The sequence below is a fragment of the Centropristis striata genome, chromosome 20 (genome assembly GCF_030273125.1).
Source record: "Centropristis striata isolate RG_2023a ecotype Rhode Island chromosome 20, C.striata_1.0, whole genome shotgun sequence".
Classification (NCBI taxonomy): domain Eukaryota; kingdom Metazoa; phylum Chordata; class Actinopteri; order Perciformes; family Serranidae; genus Centropristis; species Centropristis striata.
In genome coordinates, this window is record NC_081536.1 from 32,011,985 (window position 1) to 32,033,193 (window position 21,209).

Consider the following 21,209-nt stretch of genomic DNA (forward strand, 5'->3'; position numbering starts at 1 on the left):
GTAAATAAAGAGCTATTAAAGTATCCACTGAAGGATTTGTGCAATTTCTCTGACATCCTCGCTCCGACTGCTGGGGAATGCTGAACATTCGGGACAGGAAGTGGGGAGCGGCACGTCTCTGATTGGCCCGTTTCCCTGACCCAGCGACCTCGGTCACGGCTGTCCCACTGGGGCAGGGACACACACACACACACACACACACACATTCTTTTACTTCTATCTTTGTGAGGGCCCTCATTGGAATAGTGAAGTCGTTACTTTTAATGAGTTTTTAGAGTGAGTTTGCTAGTTTTAGTTTTGTATTTCTTTTTTTGAAATGCTTTAGTTTTGGTTTAGTTTTTATTAGTTTTAGTTTTTTGTAATGGGGTATTTGTTGGGTGGGAGATTAAAAGAGGTCACAGTAAATTTTGCCTTTATTTCCTTTGTCTGATACATCTTCATCATGTATGAAAAAAAGTTGACAAAGACGAAAACGAAGGACATTTTCACTATAATTGAAATCTCAAAAGAGCCTTTAAAGAAGTGAGCACCGGCCAAAAGGTCCTCACTTTGCAAAAATGTCCTCACTCTGTTGGTTAAAAACGTGTTCCGGTCCTCACTATGTAGGAAATACAAGAATACACACACACACACACACACACACTCTTCAGGGTGTGTGACAGGGTCCATAGAAAGGAGGAAATGAAGTCTGTTTTATTCTTTCTCTGAGGCTAACTATTATTGAATCCTTGTACATTATGATCTGGCAAGGCAAAAACTGAAACATTAATAAAATAAAATTAAAATAACATAGTGTGTGTGTGTGTGTGTGTGTGTGTGTGTGTGTGTTCTCTTCATACATAGTGAGGACCTGAACACGTTTTTCACCAACAGAGTGAGGACATTTTTGCAAAGTGAGGACATTTCGGCCGATCCTCACTTTAAAGACTTTTTGAGATTTCAGACTTTGTTTTTAGGGTTAAAGGTTACATTAGGTTTATGTGAAGGTAACCATGTGTTAATGTTTGGGTTGGGAATTTAGTAGTGATGGCGAAGGTTAATTAAGGGCTAGGGAACAAGGTTATTATCATTAACGAAAATTAAACGAAATAACGAAAACTAGAATTGAAAAAACATTTTTGTTAACTGAAATAAAAAATGAGAGTTTTAAAAACCCTGATAATTAACTGAAACTATCGTGTGGTTACAAAACTAACTAAAACTAACACAAATTATAGTGAAAATGTGCTTTGTTTTCGTCTTTGTCAACTTTTTTCATACATAATGAAGATGGATCAGACAAAAGAAATAAAGGCAAAATTTACTGTGACCTCTTTTAATCTCCCACCCAACAAATACCCCATTACAAAAAACTATAACTAATAAAAACTAAACTAAAACTAAAGCATTTAAACTAAAATAAAACCAGAAAACTCACTCTAAAAATTCATTAAAACTAACTGAATTTGAAAACAAAAATTCACAACAAAATTAAAACTAAAACTAATGAAGAATCCAAAACTATTATAACCTTGCAAGGGAATTTACTGTTACAATGAGGGTCCTCACAATGATTGAAGTACAAGAATGTGTGTGTTTTCTCTGGCATGTTAAGTGGCAATAGGAGGAAAGACGTAGAAAGGAAGGAGAAGCAGTGGGTGTTGTCTGAGTGTGTGTGTGTGTGTGTGTGTGTGTCTGCTATTCTAAACTAAAAATATACAATGTGTAATGCAGACATAGGAAGGGAGGATGTGTCTGTTTAAAGGAGAGTGATTGTGTTGGGCCTGTGTACTCGCTGGATCTCACTTCTTCTACTGAATACTACGGAAGAGGAGGAGAAGAAAAGGATGAGAGGAGGAATTTTTTTTTTTATGTCAACATGCAGTTTGAGAAAACTGCCCTTCAAAGTCTAACTGGGTTAAAGGTAAAACTGACAAAAACTGCTTTAAAGTTTGTTAATGTTTATTAACTGGCCGGCTAAATGTGTTATAGGTAGATAAGTGATATGACACTTATTCTACATGTATTGATGATGTCATTTTTATGCTCAAAAATCATGATTTATTTGACCTTTGACCCCAAAATTGTAGTTTCAACATTGGTGTCAAAGGTTCTAATAGTAATACAGAAACAGAGTGGAGTAGAGTGGACTGGAAACAACAACAAAATAATGACAATAAAATATATTATACAACAAAAATAGTCATTATAAAATGATACATTTACTGTATATGAAAAATAATAATCAATAATGATAATAAAAATGAAAAAATATACTGTATATAAAAGAGCAATAATAAGCATTAAACAAACAAAAAAAAGGTTGGATAATAATAAAATATATTATACAATAATGATAATAAAATATAAAAATTATACATTTACTGAATATAAAAAACTAATAATAAAAAATGAAAAAAAAATACTGTATATAAAAGAACAACAATAATAAGCATCAAACGAACAAAAATAAAACTTTATATAAAATAATAAGTATCAAACAATTATATAAAAAGTTATACATTTACTGCTTATAAAAAAACTAATACTAAAAAATACTGTATATAAAAGAACAACAATAATAATAAACATCAAACAAACAAAAATAAAACAGGTTGGATAATAATAAAATATATTATACAATAATAATAATAATAATGGTAATAAAATATAAAAATTATACATTTGCTGAATATAAAAAACTGATAATAAAAAATGAAAAAAATATACTGTATATAAAAGAACAACAATAATAATAAGCATCAAACGAACAAAAATAAAACAGGTTGGCTAACAATAAAATATATGATACAACAATAATTATTAATAAGGATAATTGTTTTAAATAAAAATGATACATTTACTGTGTATAAAAACTAATAATAATGATAATAATACTGTATATAAAATAATAGGTATCAAACAATTAATTATATAAAAAGTTATACATTTACTGCTTATAAAAAAGCTAATAATGATAATAAAAAATACTGAATATAAAAGAACAACAATAATAATAATAAGCATCAAACAAACAAAAATAAAACAGGTTGGATAATAATAAAATATATTGTACAATAATAATAATAATGATAATAAAATATCAAAATTATACATTTACTGAAAATAAAAAACTAATAATAAAAAATGAAAAAAATATACTGTATATAAAAGAACAACAATAATAATAAGCATCAGGATAATTGTTTTAAATAAAAATTATATATTTACTGTATATAAAAACTAATAATAATGATAATAATACTGTATATAAAATAATAATAGTATCAAACAATTATATCAAAAGTTATACATTTACTGCTTATAAAAATACTAATAATGATAATAAAAAATACTATATATAAAAGAACAACAATAATAATAATAAGCATCAAAAAACAAAAATAAAACAGGTTGGATAATAATGAAATACATTATACAACAATAATTATAAAAAAATATATATAAAAATTATACATATATTCTCAGGTTTAAATATATATTCTCAGACTTTTGATGTATATTTTCAGACTTCAATATATATTCTCAGGTTTTAATATACATACAATAAGTGATATCAACTTCCTTTTGTTTAAAAATGAAATATTTATTAGGAAACTGTAAAATCAGGAACAAAAACAGTTTGTCTGTGATTCCTGCTGCTGACCACTAGAGGTCACTGCAGCCTAATATACATCACACTGGTCCTTCTGAGGGAAAAGGCATTAAAGTTGAATATATTCTCTGAGTCACAGATAGCATCTATTTATTGACATTATTTAATATTATAATACTGAAGCTGTATATACATTGTACATGTATTCCCCTGAATAAACTTTAATAATTTACAGTTCATTGTGAGAAAGAACATTGACTCTTAAATTTGACTCTCGACTCATTTTTACTCATTATTCATAAATAAGAGAGAGATTCGTTATTTTCTTACTAGTAGTTTATGGTATTATAGTATTTTACCTTTTTACCTCGTTTGTAGATGGCATTTATAAATATTTCTATAAATATTATTGTATATATATATAAGAAACCAACAATGAATATATATATATATATATATATATATATATATATATATATATATATATGTATGTATATATAAGAAACCAACAATGAAGAAGAAATAAAAAATTAAAATAATATTATACATACATATATATATATATATTATATATATATGTATATATATATATGTATGTATAATATTATTTTAATAAAATAAAATAAATTAAATTAAATTAAATAAAAATAATATTATATATATATATATATATATATAATATTTTAATTTTGTATTTCTTCTTCATTGTTGGTTTCTTATTTTTGCACGAGTTTTGTTCTGTCAAAGCACTTTGTGAACACTGTTTTTAAAGGTGCTATATAAATAAAGGTATTATTATTATTATTATTATTGGTGGAGGCTGTCTAATTCTTTCAGAGATTCTACCAGACTGACTGAATTTCCCCTCAGGGATAAATAAAGTAATTTTGATTTGATTTGATTACCATTGTAAAATGTGTAGTACATGCTGTAACCACAGGGTGGAGCTGTAGTGTCACAGTAACACCGTTTACTGCTGTTTCCATCATAGATATCTATGGTTTACATCAGCTGCACAGGTGCAATTAGGAGTACTGTTCAGTCATTCTAGAAGTGGTTTAATATAGTGTAATAAAGGTTATTGTGTGTTTGGGAAGCTATTTATTTATAATTTTGCTCTGCACAAAAATGAATAATGACATACAGATTTCTCTGGTTATTGCATATCATTATGTCTCAGGTGTGTGTGTGTGTGTGTGTGTGTGTAATCAGCGTCTCATGCTACATTCTCCCTGACTGCAGAAACAGTTTTTCCGGGTCAGAAACTGGGCCAAATAACTAAACAGGTGATGATAAATAATGTGGACTTCCTGTTTCTGTGCGCAGCAGAAAGCAGAAGTTGACTTTGTGTCTCGGTCAGTTTCTACCACAGGCAGAAAGCCCCCGAAACCAAATCTTACTACAGTTTCTGCCTGAAGCAGAGCCACAACAACACGCCCTGACAAGTCTGCAGTCAGGAGATTTAACACTCGACTGCACGTCACTTAGTGTGTGACAGATTACACAACCAGCAGAGACAGAGAGGCTGATGGGAAGTGAAGTGACCACAAGACAATCATGGAAATACAGTGTAAAGATTCACCTTACAGGCAGAGAGTTGCAGCTTTGCAACATTTAAAAAATTGAAGAAGTGTTCTTTTTTTCTTCTTTAAATATATATATATATATATATATATTACGGAAGCCCTGAACCGCAAGTGAAGAAATTTTTTTTTGAGATGTTATCTTGTTATTTCGAGATAATATCTCGTTATTTCGAGATAACACACCTATGTAAAAAAAAAAAAAAAAAAATTTTTTTTTACACACCTATGTAAAAAAAAAAAAAAAAAATTTTTTTTTTTTTTTTTTACATAGGTGTGTTATCTCGAAATAACGAGATATTATCTCGAAATAACGAGATATTATCTCGTAATTACGAGATATTATCTCGAAATAATGAGATATTATCTCGTAATTACGAGATATTATCTCGTAATTACGAGATATTATCTCGAAATAATGAGATAATATCTGAAGAAAAAAAACATTTTGGAAGATTTTTTTTTTTTAATTCTTTTTTTTTTTTTACATATGTGTATTATCTCGAAATAATGAGATATTATCTTGAAATAACGAGATATGATCTCGAAATAACGAGATATTATCTCGAAATAACGAGATATTATCTCGTAATTACGAGATATTATCTCGAAATAATGAGATAATATCTGAAGAAAAAAAAAAGATTTTTTTTTTTTTTAACTCTTATTTTTTTTTTTTTACATATGTGTATTATCTTGAAATAACGAGATATGATCTCGAAATAACAAGATAACCTCTCAAAATTCTGCCTTTACTAGGGTTTGTCATATTTAGTTCTTTTGTAATGTAATTCCATATCACGTTTAAAAATATATCGATATATCTTTTTTGACACCCTGTGACACGACTGTTTTTAGGACATTTAAAAAAAATTATTACCACCTTTTTTTTTTTCACCTTTTAATGCAACTCATGACCAAAAAATTGATATATCATTTTCACATTTTTTTCAATATTATTGGTCAATTTTAGTCAAATATACAAAATGAGGCCTCATTTAAAGGTCATTTTTGACCACAGTTGTGCTTTTTTTAAAACTTTTTTTTTTTTGGCTGTCATCTAAAAATGTACAATGTTTTCAAAACATGGGTGCTAAAAAAATTCGTAAAACACGTAAAAATGTTTGAAGAAAGTTGAATTAATTGTGTGTTGAAAATGATTTGGGGTCAAAAAGGACCACAGGAGGGTTAATCAATCTCTTACAAACATATCACAATAAAAATTAAACTACAAATAACAGAAGATTGTGTCTGAAAACAAAATGATTCCACCTGAAGTATTTTAATATGTGGGTTTGAAGTTCGCATGACTGCAAAGCATCAAAAGAAAGCAGAGAAACTGGTTATATAAATGAAACCACTGTGTCTACATGTTGTTGTCTAAAAAGGGAAATAGGATATTGATTCATCAACAGAAGATAAGATCAGACTTTATTTATCCCGCAGCGGGGAAATGTAGTTATCACAGCAGCTCAACATACAGACACATAGATATAGAAAGCAAAAATACACACAAAAAAAACAGAAATACAAAAAACACGTAAAAACAGAAAAAACACACAAAATGACTAAAAACAGAAAAAAACCAAAAATGACAAATAAAATAAAAACACAAAAAATATACAAAAAATGAGGAAAAACATAAAAAATACATAAAAAATACACAAAAAACACGTTAAAAACATAAAAAAAAACCACGTAAAAACATTAAAAAACCCCAGAAAAAAAACAAAATTACACAAAACCCAGAAAAAAACCCAAGATGACAAAAAAATATGAAAACACACAAAAATCACACAAAAAGCAAACACAAAAGATTGCATTGAACATGCTGAATGCCTGAATTTAATAGGTTAATAAATCAATTTTGATCCAAGTAAGTGGTGAAATGGTCCCGCCAGTCAAAGAGCTCTTTCATAACCCAAACTGTGTTCTTATTGATGACTTATAGCTGATCTATAGGTGTTAGTAAACAGCGTGATTTGGTAATAAAACCGTCAATACTTTCAAGGTTGAGTCAGGCTTCAGCTGTCAGTATTAATATCAGACAAACTGCTGTTTAAGTGTTATTTCCCCTTTTTTTTGCAGATATTTTCAAATTGTGCAGTGTGCATTCAGCATTTTAATGAAATCTTTTGTGATTTTTGTGTGTTTTTTGTATTTTGTTGTGCGTTTTTTAAATTTTTTTTATTTTTTGTGTCTTTTTCGTGTGTTTTTTGTCATTTTTTGTGTGGTTTTTGTAAAAAAAAAAAAAAAAGTGTGTTTTCGGTGTGTTTTTGTGATATTTGTTTGTTTTTTGTTGTGCGTTTTTTTATTTATTTTGGTGTGTTTTTGTATTTTTTGTTTTTGTAAAAAAAAGAAAAAAGTATGTGTGTCTTTTTATGTGTCCTTTTTAAAAAAAGTGTTTTGTGTGTTTTTTATGTTTTTTTAAGTGTGTTTTCATGTATGTTTTTTGTCATTTTTGGTGTGTTTTTTATGTGTGTTATATGTATGTGTTTTTTGTCTTTTTTGTGTGGTTTTTGTAAAAAAAAAGTATGTGTTTTTGATGTGTTTTGTAATTTTTGTGTTTTTTGTATTTTGTTTTTTATGTTGATGTGTTTTTGTATTTTTTTGTGTTTTTCGTGTGTTTAATTTTTCGTGTGTTTTTTATGTGTGTTATATGTGTGTGTGTTTTTTTTGTGTGGTTTTTGTAAAAAAGAAAAAAGTATGTGTTTTCGGTGTGTTTTTGTGAGTTTAGTATTGATATGAGACAAACTGCTGTGTAACACATGCGGCCTTTAGACGTACTGTTGTGAAAATAAGTGAGTGTTGGTGATTAAGCGTCTCCAGCAGCGTCTCAACTCTCAACATCTTCCCCGGAGGACGAGACGGGACAATATAGTGAAATATCTCTTTAAAGGCACAGCGGCGTGCAGCACAACACGCTGGGAGGAAATAGAAGAAGAGAGGACAGGAAGCACACCGAGACACCATCTGTTGTTGGGCAACAATGCAGCAGAAAGGAGCCAAACTGCACACACACACACACACACACACACACACACACACACACACACACACACACACACACACATATACGACATAAAGCAAATGGTAAACAGGCACACACAGTATCAACAGTGGTGGAAAAAACAGCTTTAGGGTTTCATAGAATTCTGCAAAACTATAAACATAACTAGAAAATTTCCTCTGGGGAAATTCTGTGTGTGTACACTAGTACTACTAATACTACTTTATGATACTATATAATATACAAGGAGCACACCTACAACAAGCATTCCTTTTCAAGTATTTATTTATACAGCAACCTATGACCTTTGACATCAAAATGTGTGTGTGTGTGTGTGTGCGTGCTTGTGTTTGAAGCATTTGTAACTAAGTGTGCGCGAAGACAAATTTTCCTACGTTTCTATGTATAAATTATTTCTGTAGAGTGGAATTTGCGGCCTGGAGCGCAGTTTTCAAATTTATTTTTTGACAGTTTTTTCTCTCCCTCTACACTCTGGCGATGATGTCACACACTGTGACACGAACATTCCGTGCAATACACACCCATTATAATCTCAGAATTTCTCCGAAAATGATCATGGTCATTGAACAGGGATTGATAAAAAACTATATGACCTATCGAAACGTGGATTAATACACCGATACACAAGACTTGTGTCTACTGTTTCAAGTTTAAATGGAGTCTCTAGGTGAAATTATGCTGGAGAAGTAGACGTTTAAATATCTCCAATTATTGTTCTTTTTCGCTCATATTTTTCTGGCCGTCCCATTCACTTCAATGCAAAATTTTGGGCAGTTCTTCGCGAAAAATTCGTATTCTGTAGAGAAAAGTAATAGCACATCGATCCCGATCAAACCGCACGTTTTGATACATAATTTGTCCTGCAACTCTTCAAGTTGCAGGACTAGTAGCGGGACGAAATTGCGTCCGGAAGAGGAAGAAGAAGAAATCCACAGTATAACAGTAGTGCAGCACTGGTCCCTACAGCTATTGCAGAAAAAAACTAAATACTTAAAAAAGACACAACATGACCAAAAAAAGACACAAAATTACTAAAGATTTTGTGTCTTTTTGAATAATTTTGTGTCTTTTTTGTTGTAATTTTGTGTCTTTTTGAGTAATGTTGTGTATTTTTGGGTCATTTTGTGTCTTTTTAAGTAATTTAGTTTTTTTCTGTCATTTTGTGTCTTTTTTGAGTAATTTAGTGTTTCTTCAGTCATGTTGTGTCTTTTTGTAATTGTGTGTCTTATTTGGTCATTTTCTGTCTTTTTTTAGTAATTTTGTGTCTTTTTTAGTAATGTTGATTCTGCCTCCAGCAGCCCCCGGGTAATTTGAGCTTTAAAGACACTTCATTTGCAGCTTTTATTAAGACAAATATGCATAGAATTATCAGCTGACTGTCACCTGCACTTCCCCTCAGACATTATTCATCTTTCACACACATCCAAACATGTGCAGAGTGGTTATTTCTTATTTATTTCTCTTCTTCCCTCCACTGCCTCACCACACACTCACTCACTTTTTCTGCTTGGGCGGACATTAAGGAAGGCCTCCTCATTCTGTCAGGATGAATCAGGTAAGTGTACACGCAGGAGATCTACACATGATGAGTGCTGATGTAGGCCACGGTGGAGTGATTGCTGTGTTCAAGAGTTATTTACCTCCTGGTTCTCCTCTGAACCCTCTGGAGTCCACAAAGCTCAACTCTAAAGTTTTGGCTTTTACACAAGTTTCCATGTCCAATTTAATGCATCAACCCTTTTTCAGCAAAGGTAAAAGAAAAAACACCTCGACCAAGCGTAGTAACCTGATTTTACTTTTTTTGCAGAGATGTTTCTAATTTTGCAGTGTGCATTCAGCATTTGTAATGCAATCTTTTGTGTTTACTGTTTTTTGTGGGCTTTTTGCAATTTCTTTGTGTGATTTTTGTGTGTTTTTGTAGTTTTTGTGTGTGTTTTGAATGTGTTTTCATGTGTGTTTTTTGTAATTTTTTTATGTTTTTTGTATTTTTTTGTGTTTTTGTAATTTTTTGTTTTTATGTGTATTTTTGTAATTTTTGTGTTTTTGTGTGTGTTTTTGTAATTTTTTAGTTTTTTATATTTTTTATGTGTTTTTGTGTATTTTGAGTGTGTTTTCTTGTGTGTTTTTTGTATTTTTTTAATCTGTGTTTTTTTGTATTTTTATGTGTATTTTTTGTGTTTTTGTAATTTTTTGTGTTTTGAGTGTTTTTGTGTATTTTTTGTGTTTTTATGTGTTTTTATGTGTATTTTTTGTAATTTTTGTGTGTTTTTTATGTAGATAGATGGTGCAATGAACAGTGTGAATATGTGTTTTTTGTATATTTTGTGTTATTTATGTGTTTTTTTTAAATGTGTTTTATGTGTGTTTTGTATTTTGTGTGTGTGTGTGTGTCTTTTTGTGTTCAAAATGTTGATCAGTGAGTCAAAATGAAAATAATAATCAGGTCATATATGTGAGGTTGTACTGAAAATGATGATACCGACTCGTCATGGTAAAGATTTTTAAGTCATTTATACTCAAAAACCGACAAAACATCCCCAAACTCTAAAGGGTTAAGTGTGTTTTTCCAGCAGCTGATCGTGTCAGATATTTGTGAAGAGTAATCCTGTTTTCAAAGACACACATGAACATTAATCAGTGTCAGATTTTTTGAAAGGTAACTGGCAAAGAGACACGTAAGCACTCAGAGCAGCAATCATTCTGTGTGAAGTGTTTCTTTCTTACATGTTCCTTATTATATATAACAAGATGCCAACACACTTGTTAGAGAACCTGCTCATTAGCTGCTTTCTATAACGAGCAGGTGTTCTCATTACCATGAGATGCTTTTCATCCATAACTGTAAGAGAAGAAAATGTCTGAATCTGAAGAGACGGCGACAGAACAAGCTGTGCTAAAAGGAATAATGTGACACCTTGAATGTCACTTTACATTAACTAAAGAGGCTGTTCTCTGTGATGCAGACTGAGTCCCACTGTCTGCCCACTAATTATTCCCCTATGTGCGTTATATAGTATAATAACTGCAGTATTTCTTGTTTTTTATGGTCCTGAGTTGGTTTAACCCTTTGGAGTTTTTGTCGGTTTTGGACTCCTTTTCATTCTGCCTGTATATAAAATACTTAAACATCTTTACCATGACGTGTTGGTATCATTGTTTTCAACACAACCTCACCTATATGACCTGATTATTATTTTCATTTTGACTTACTGGATCAACGTTTTGAACACAAAAACACACACACACACACACACACACACACACACACACACAAAAATACAAAAAATTATAGATAAAAACTACAAAAAACACACATGAAAAATTACAAAAAACACATAAAAACACTCAAAGCACACAAAAACACAAAAGAAACAAAAAAAATCACAAAACACACACAAAAAATACAAAAAACATAAATAAAAATTACAAAAAACACAAAAAATACACAAAAATACAAAAAACCCCCACTCAAAACACATAAAATATTACAATTTGTTTTACAAAAACACACAAAAAATACAAAAACACAAATAAAAACACAAAAAATACACATAAAACACAAAAAATTACAAAAAACAAAAAAACAGATTAAAAAAAATACAAAAAACACATGAAAACACACATGAAAACACACTGAAAAACACATTAAAAAAACCCAAAAACACACAAAAAATCACACAAAGAAATTACAAAAAAACCCACAAAAAACAGTAAACACAAAAGATTGCATTGAAAATGCTGAATGCACACTGCAAAATTAGAAAAATCTCTGCAAAAAAGTAAAACCATGTTACTACACTTGGTGTTTTTTTTTTTTTTTACCTTTGCTGAAAAAGGGTTGATGCATTAAATCGCACATGTAAACTTGAGGAAAAGCCAAAACTTTAGAGTTGAGCTGACAGCAGGGAAACATGCTGCTGAACGTTTCTACATCGTGACGTCATGAAGAAGTCGTGCCCCGGAGGGTTAATGTGATGGCTCATTTTCAAGATGGTGACATCATATGAAACTAGGAGATCTAAGGGATCTATAGAGCAAACTGTTTTGGCGATTTTCAAAGTGGTCATGTGACCTCTTACGCTGATAACATGCCGTTTAAGGCAATATTTCGAGAAAAAAGTTGCAAATTTACTAGATTAAAGTGGCAAATCTACAAGAAAAAAAGTCGCAGATTTAAGAGATTTAAAGTGGCAAATCTATGCGTAAAAAGTCGCAGATTTACGAGAAAAAAAGGGAAAAAAGCTACTTTTTTCTCGCAGATTCTCCACTTTAAATCTCATAAATCTGCACATTTTTTTCTCATAGATCTGCCACTTTAATCTCGTAAACTTTTTTCTCAAAAATGTACCCCCCTCCCCCGGGTCTGTATGTTTTTTTTCACATTCTGGCTGTATGTAATATCCTCCAGTATTCTCTAGGGTTGAAATTTGGAATTTGCAAGTATTTCAATGAGTGCCCTATTAAGGGTTAAAAACCGTATAACGTGTAGATTCTGTCTTTCGTGGAAGCGTGTGAAGCTGCTGATCTTCACTCTTCATCTCTTCTTTAGTGTTCTCGTTGAGGACTTTTAACGGCAGTGAAGACGAGTAGATCGACGCTGTCACATGGGAGAAGGAGAACGGTTCAGGAGGAGCGAGATGAGTCGCACTACAACAGAGCTGATGCTCTTTGAAGATGCTGGCTGTCACATCTTTCTACTAAAGCTCTCTTCTGACTGCAGCAAGCTTTCTAATCGCTTCCCTCTCATTATCTTCCAACTTCCACTGTGGAGAAAACACTCATTGGAGAGAGTTGATGCCTGCTACAATGTACGGCTCCTGGTGCCTCTCCAGCTCTCACTGAGAACTCTAATCCTTTTATTCAGCTGCTAGATCTGCTGCAACAGATGTGTCCTTTGTACTGGAGTGTGTTCCTTTCTTGTCTTGGCTCTGGGAGGCTCAGGCATCACATGATAGACCGTTAGAAGCTTCAGGACTGACTGTTTAAATAATGAATGATTTACAATACCTCAGACATATTTTAGAAATATAAGTACTGGTCTTTAAGATTTCTGACTGAAGACATTTACAGAGAAAATATCTGCTGTCTGCTTTTTAGCCCAGCTGTCGTTAATTTCCTTTTGTCAAATGTCTATTTGTCACAGTGTTGTGCATTTATGTCTTGTGTATGCCATTAGGTTAATCGGTGTCTTTGAACAGGACTGAACTGAATTTAAGAAAAGAGGTGCAGCTAGTAAGTGAGAGCAGAGGAAAGGAAAAGAACAAAGAATAAAATATATAAATGAACCCCCCCCCACCACGTGCTCTGTGGTTGGTTTACTTTCTCTGAACCTGAGTAAACAAGAGCGCAGCATTTTGGATGGCAGACGGAGCTTTAAACTCTAAAGAAACTTCTCTGCTGTTGGAGAGTTGGCATGCTACCTTTGGTGTAGCTAATGTTAGCAACATTAGCTAGCAAGCAAATGACCATTTGCAAAACATCCACCCTGAACGCTCCTCATCCAATCATACCCTAGCAACCGTTGCTAAGAGACGGAGGTGGGTCAAGCTTTGAGCTATGAGCAACAAGGTGAAACGGGGTGCATACGGGATTTGTAAATCTGACACCAGGTAAGATGCTAGCTAGCAAACTAGCTAAGCTAACTAACAATTGTCTGGCTGTTAGATGAGATAAACTCAAACCTGATTTTATGATTTCTATCCACTAGTATTCTTACCACTACTAGTGCATAACTAGTCCAACAAACTAATGTTAATGACACATCTGTAAAATTAGAACGCTAAGCTAGCTAGCAATGTTGCTATAATACAATAAATTGTATTTTCACATCACACTGTGTTGACAGGTTATATCAGAATTGAAAAAAGAATGCCAGAAAATACAGATACCTAATAAATAAAGTTTCTTATTAGTAAAATCACTTGGTGTACGAGGAGTCTATTGTTGGTTATTCCAATAACGGGGTGACTTGTTTTTTTTAAAACTACCTTGAGGTACAGATGGTACTTCCTCTGACCTTAAATCAGACTCGACTGACTGGATTCTTTCACTTGACATTTTAGTCAGGAGGATGCGGCCCTTTTACCCTCATCTGTGCCTCTTCACTTGTTTCACTTGCAGTGAAATTGACTGTACTGAAGCGGTCAAGCAAAAAACAGCAATTTGGATGTCAAAGATGAGAGGATTCGTGCCTGCATCACATGCAAGCTCCCACCTGGATATATCCAGAGAAAACATGTTGATATAATTAACCTGGAAATGTGTTAAAGCTGCAGCAAAAAAAGTTTAACTGTGTGCTACTCAAGTGTAAGCTTTCACTTCAGTCAAGTACATTTAAATTGAAGTGTTAATTTATTGCACTCATGCACCCATAAAGGCTCAATCAGGGGTCTCAAACTCAAATGACCTGGGGGCCGCTGGAGGCAGTATCAAAATGACCAAAAAAAGACACAAAATGACTAAAAAAAAAATCACAAAATGACAGAAAAAAACTAAATTATTACAAAAAGACACAAAATGACTGAAAATACACTAAATTACTTAAAAAACAAAATTACAAAAAAAGACACAAAACAACTGAAAATACACTAAATCACTTAAAAAGACATAAAAATTACAAAAAAGACACAAAATGACCAAAAAAATACACAGAATTACCAAAAAAGACACAAAATTATTTTAAAAAGACACAAAATTACAAAAAAAGACACAAAATTATTTTAAAAAGACACAAAATTATTGAAAAAGACACAAAATTATTTTAAAAAAGGCACAAAATGACCAAAAAAACAGCCACAAAATTACTAAAAAAAGACACAAACTTATTTTAAAAAGACAAAAACGTATTTAAAAACACACACAATTATTAAAAAAGACACAAAATTATTTTAAAAAAGACACAAAATGATTAAAAAAGACACAGAATTACCAAAAAAGACACACAATTACAAAAAAAGACACAAAATTATTAAAAAAAGACACAAAATTATTTAAAAAAGACACAAAATTACCAAAAAAAGTAATTAAAGGGACCTTCCACACACAACACGATAAAGCACCATTCATATAAAACTCACATTAAACTTTCATATCAAGGTGGGGGCCACAAAATATCGTCACAAGGGCCACAATTGGCCTGCGGGCCGCAAGTTTGAGACCTAAGTTTGAGGGCTAACTGCTCATACATGCTCTGCAAGAAGAGAGAAATGTGTTTCTGCCTCAAACTCCTCAGTAGAGTAATGAGGGTTCAACCACACCTTTGGCCAACAGCAGCACAGTGCTAACAGAGTGTGGAGAGAGTTCTGGCTGTGTCACAGTTGTTCACTCACACATTATTTGCTCTTCTCTGACTGTGAACATCAAATCTGTGTGTCTTTGTCATTTATTTTGTGCCTTTGTAGGTTTAAGTAATCTTAAATTTGGCTTCTAGATGCAATGTTCTAAAATATAAGGCAGCACTTTGTGTTTTTCCACCAACATTTACCTGTCAACTGCTTTTTCATGGCTCTTTTCTCTTTGTTTTTCAGTGCACAGCACTGTATATTAATACTGCATTAGTTCCAGTCAGATTAGAGCTTCTGCCAGATGATCTTTAGTTATATTGAGTGTTTGAACGTGAGTTCCTTTTGCATGTCTAATCCACTACGGTGAGCCTATTCAACAGCGATATCGGTTCAGCCTTTGGCAGACAAACTGTGGTTCTTTAAAGATTTATTTCAACCAATGAGGTAATTCCTGCTTTCACAATATCTCTGCACCTGAAAAATATGTGTTCTCAGTGTTAAAATAGTATGTACAGGGTGACATATACCCCTTTTCGACCAGAACCGGTTCCTGTGCTGGTTTGGAGTTGGTTCAACTTGTGAACCGGATCTGAACCTGCTTGTGTTTGAACTAAATTCTGCTTAATATTAATTTAATCGCTTTATAAAATACAGTAAATTATCTGGTTTTGAGCTGCTACTGATAAGAATACATGTTATGATAAGACTGCTAATGTGGAGTAAATCAAATATAGCAGTAAAAAGTAGGAAATACTCCAATCACTATATCACTTTTCCATTTATTTTAATTTTTAACGCAACTGTAAATGACCTTTAGCAAGGTTCCTATTGGTGTTTTTGTATTATAGAGCTTGTTTTTTCATGTTTGTATGTTTTCTAGGTGTTTTACAATGTTATGATGCTTTTATTTTGAAAAGGTGCCATCCAGTGTGAAACTGGTGCTTTAATTTTGAAAGGTAGTGGCAGGAAATAACAGGTGGAACAGTTAAATGAAAACCGAACAGTAAATAATAACGAGTGCGTCGTAATTCATATAAAGTTGATATAAAGTATCTAAAAGGCTTCTATAGTGGCTGACAGGACACAAGGTTTGTTAAAGTTTATTTTCTTCTGTCATATATATTAGTGGCTATATTTGTTGTCTTAACTATAGTAAAAGTGCTTGTTTGCTGGAGTGCTAATGCTAATGTTTGTTAGCTCTTACGGTGGATTCACAAGGTGACCAAAGAATGTCTTATTTTTATTTTCATGGAGCGATTTTAAATAAATCTAGTGAACTATCAGTTCAAGAGTCGACCGTCATTCAGCTACTAAACATACATTCAAACCACTAAAACAATATAGAGCCTGTATGTTATGCAGTAAACCAGTAATTTCTTAACTTTATGCAATAAGCAATACATGTTTTTGACAAGGTTACCTAGGTAACTCAGTATATTTTGTGGAACGTGTTTCTTTGCAGGTGGGTATGCATCAGGCAGATATACGTAAACCTCCTTCAAAATAAAAGCACTGCGGTTGTATTGATTTCTAATATCTGGGTAACCTCAGGTCTGGTCTAGAGCCACGTCATTACGTCACTGCTAATGTCTGTATATGTCTCCGCCCTCTCAGCAAGTATAATAACAACCGCAGACTACATATCTGTCTCTACAACACATCTTGATCACTATGGACGCCAAATACATCCTTATTAACACTGAACATAAGATATTAATGTTGGACTTTGTTTTTATCGTTAGCACGCTAGCTTGCCCGTGTCAGTCACATTGCAGTTAAACAAATTAAATAAATGAATGATACAAGTTTTAATTGGTCTCTCTCAACAGCACCAACTGGATCTTGGTCTTGCTAGCCCGCTAACGTTAGCACGCTATCGATCGCAGCCAAGGTTAATATAGTTAACTAAAACTAACGAAAATAACGAAAACTAGAATTGAAAAAATATTTTCCTTATCTGAAATTTAAAAAATCTGAGTTTAAAAAAAAAAAAAACGATAACTAACTGAAATTGTATTTTGTGGTTATAAAACTAACTAAAATTATAGTGAAAATGTCCTTCGTTTTTTCGTCTTTGTCAACTTTTTTCATGCGTAAACCTTTTTGGCTTATATGAAATCTATTTCATCTATCTGGTTTTATGACTGAATAAACTTATTGGGGCTGAGATGGATGATAAAAGGAAATAAAGGCAAAATTTATTGTGACCTTATTGAATCTCGCACCCAACTAATACCCCATTACAAAAATACGAAAACTAATAAAAATTAAACTAAAACCAAGCATTTTCCCAAAAAATAAAAACGAACTAAAACTAGCAAACTCACTCTAAAAACTCATTAAAACTAACTGAATTTGAAAACAAAAAATTGACCATGAAATTAAAACTAAAACTAATGAAAAATCCAAAACTATTATAACCTTGATCGCAGCTAATATTAGCAAGCTATCGACTGCCCGCTAACGCTAGCACGCTAGCTCTGGGCCTGGGGTAATACAGTATGTTCTTTAAAGACATCCAGATGACAAATCCACATCCACACTTTTTTTTATTCAAGTTAAGAGTGGCAAATTTCACATTTAAGGGCAAATGTCCGGTTATTGTGGCCCATCTATGTCCAGCAAGCACAGTGAATATTCATCCATGGAATAATCACATTTTAACCAATAATCCAGATACAAACAATTTCAAGTATTATATATTATTAATGTCTCCTCTATACCAATTCTTATGGGATTCATCCCTGCTGTTTATAACTGTACATTAATACTCATACTGTATATGACTATATAATGCAAACAATAATGTAAATATCAAAATGCTGTACAAAAAAAACAGGACGTACAGGAAATCAGTTGGGAAAAACACTCCTTACAGCGTACAGATCAACATAAAAAATACAAAAAAGGCACTTAAGAATATCACATACGCACGCGAACACGCGCATACACTCACACGTATATATGTACACATACAGTATACTAAAAGTTCAGATACTTGAGCCCATGTTGTTACACAATTCACCTGAAAAGTTAATTACAATTATATCAGATACACTTGGCTGGGGAGCAATGTAGAGACCTTGTCAGCTAATAATAAACAAGGCTTTTTCCTACAGGAAGAACAGCTGACAGGAGTGTTAAAATCCTGATCATATGCATCACAGCTGTCTTTACACCTCACATGGCTTTTTCATTTCACAGATATCTATCTATTGCAACCAGGAATTTAAATGTCAGTGTTTTAAATTAAATAAAAATGCCATAACTTGTCCGTGAAGGCGTCTGATGCCGAGTCCCTATTGGCTGACCGGACAGAGCTTTTATTAAAACCTTATCACAAGCAAGGTGATGCTGCCAACCTCTGATTTTGAATATTAACAATGTGTCAAAGTTGAGAGTCAAATCTGTTCCCGAGCAGCTGCTAACCCTAAAAAAAAAAGGAGTTAGTCTTTAGTGAAGTTAAAGGTATACTATGCAGGATTTCGCACAAACAACATATTATATAGTTAGCGGTGTGAATCAATCAAAATGACAAAAAAAGACACAAAATTACTAAAAAAAGACACAAAATGACAGAAAAAAAACTTAATTACTTAAAAAAGACACCAAATGACCAAAAAAAGACACAAAATTACTTTAAAAAGACACAAAATGACCAAAAAAGACACAAAATGACCAAAAAAAAGACACAAAATGACCAAAAACAGGGACAAAATGACCAAAAAAAGACACAAAATGACCAAAAAAAGACACAAAATTACCAAAAAAAGTAATTAAAGGGACCTTCCACACAAAACACAGTAAAGTGCCATTCATATAAAACTCACATTAAACTTTCATATCAAGGTGGGGGCCACAAAATATCATCACGAGGGCCGCAATTGGCCCTCGGCCCGCGAGTTTGAGACCCCTGGTTTAAGCATTCTCCAGGCCAACTTTGAATGTTTACAAACAGTGACAAATCCTGCATAGTATGCCTTTAAATCACTGGAGTGTGACTCCTTAGACGACAGCTCTAGGGGAAATAATTATTACACATTTTGGCTTGGAAACAAATTAATTTGTAAGATGTTATGGATCAGATATCAGCAGCTGCATTACTACAAGCTTTTAGCGGTCATATTGAGAGGGATAGAGTCAACAGTATCACCACCTACTATATATAAATAAGTAGCCTGGTTGAAAACACGATGGCTGCCAAAATTATTGCAACGCTTTAGACAATAAGAGAACAATCAGTCATGTTCAAGACACAGCAAATTCCTGACCATTCGCAGATTATAAATGTTCTGAATCGACATTCTGGATTAACTACAGCGCTTTCAACAGGAAGACACAGATTGTCAAAAAAGTGCAACACACCTTACACACAAGTCCACATCCACCAACCACTTTGTTTAGTTAACAGAAAGGGCTTTTAGGTGACATAACACACTCTGTAGCAGCCATACAGGCAACTACCTCTGCAGAAAGCATGTTTCTGTGCTGCAATTCACGTCTGGTAACTTTTCTGTTTGAAATTTGAGCTACCACTGAAACGTGAAAGGTATTCGATCTGTAATGATCAGTCAGATAATGGTATGTTTTTCGTCTATAAAGCCCCATATTAGATTTAGGCCTAAATGGGTTAAAAAAAAAGACACAAAATTACCAAAAAAAGACAGAGAATTACTTTAAAAAAGACACATAATTACCAAAAAAGACACATAATTACCAAAAAAGACACAAAATTACCAAAAAATACATAAACTTACTAAAAAAAACCCAAGAATTACCAAAAAAAAGACACTAAATTACCAAAAAAGACATAAAATTACACAAAAAAAAGACACAGAATTACCAAATAAAGATATAAAATTACTTCAGGTTTTAGGGGGTTATTTTAAAATTGCCCATAGGTTTTACAGGCATTGGGTTAAACAGCAGCAAACATCTTGACCTCTTGTTAGATACTATATTCAGCACATACAGTTGCAAGAAAAAGTATGTGAACCCTTTGAAATTACCTAGTTTTCTGCATGAATTTGTCGTAAAATGTGATCTGATCTGCATCTAAGACCCGAGTATAGACAACCACAGCATGCTTAACCTAAAACCACACAAACAATTATAATATTTCATGTCTTTATTGGATAAATCCATGAAACAATCATAATGCTGGTAGAAAAGTAAGTACATTGTGGAATGCCCAGCTTATCCTGCTGCCCCCGCGACCCGGCCCCGGATAAGCGGACGAGAATGGATGGATGGATATATTTGGGACTTTAATCAGATCACATTTTATGACAAATTAATGCAGAAAACTCGGTAATTTCAAAGGGTTCACATACTTTTTCTTGCAGCTGTAGCCACTTTTCCGGTAGACCTCTATGGTGCCAAAGAGTAGTGATGTCACCAAAAAGCCTCTCTACTCATAACTCTTGTTTCTAGGTTTCACGTCACTAACAAGTCTCGTTTTTTGCTCTATAGTTATTTACAGTTTTCGGGGGGAGTGGCTACCTTTAACTTGTAGACAAAGCAGATAAATATTGAGTTGTGCCTGCTATTATAAACAACAAATTGAGGATTTCAAGTCAATCAAAAACAATGGTATTGCTATGAGAGACAAGACCATCCCTTGTGTCCTTTTAAACATCATTTGGATTTAAAAAAAAAAAAAAGAAAGAAAAGAAAAGTAATTCTCCCTGATCTCCCTCTTCACATTATAATTGTCA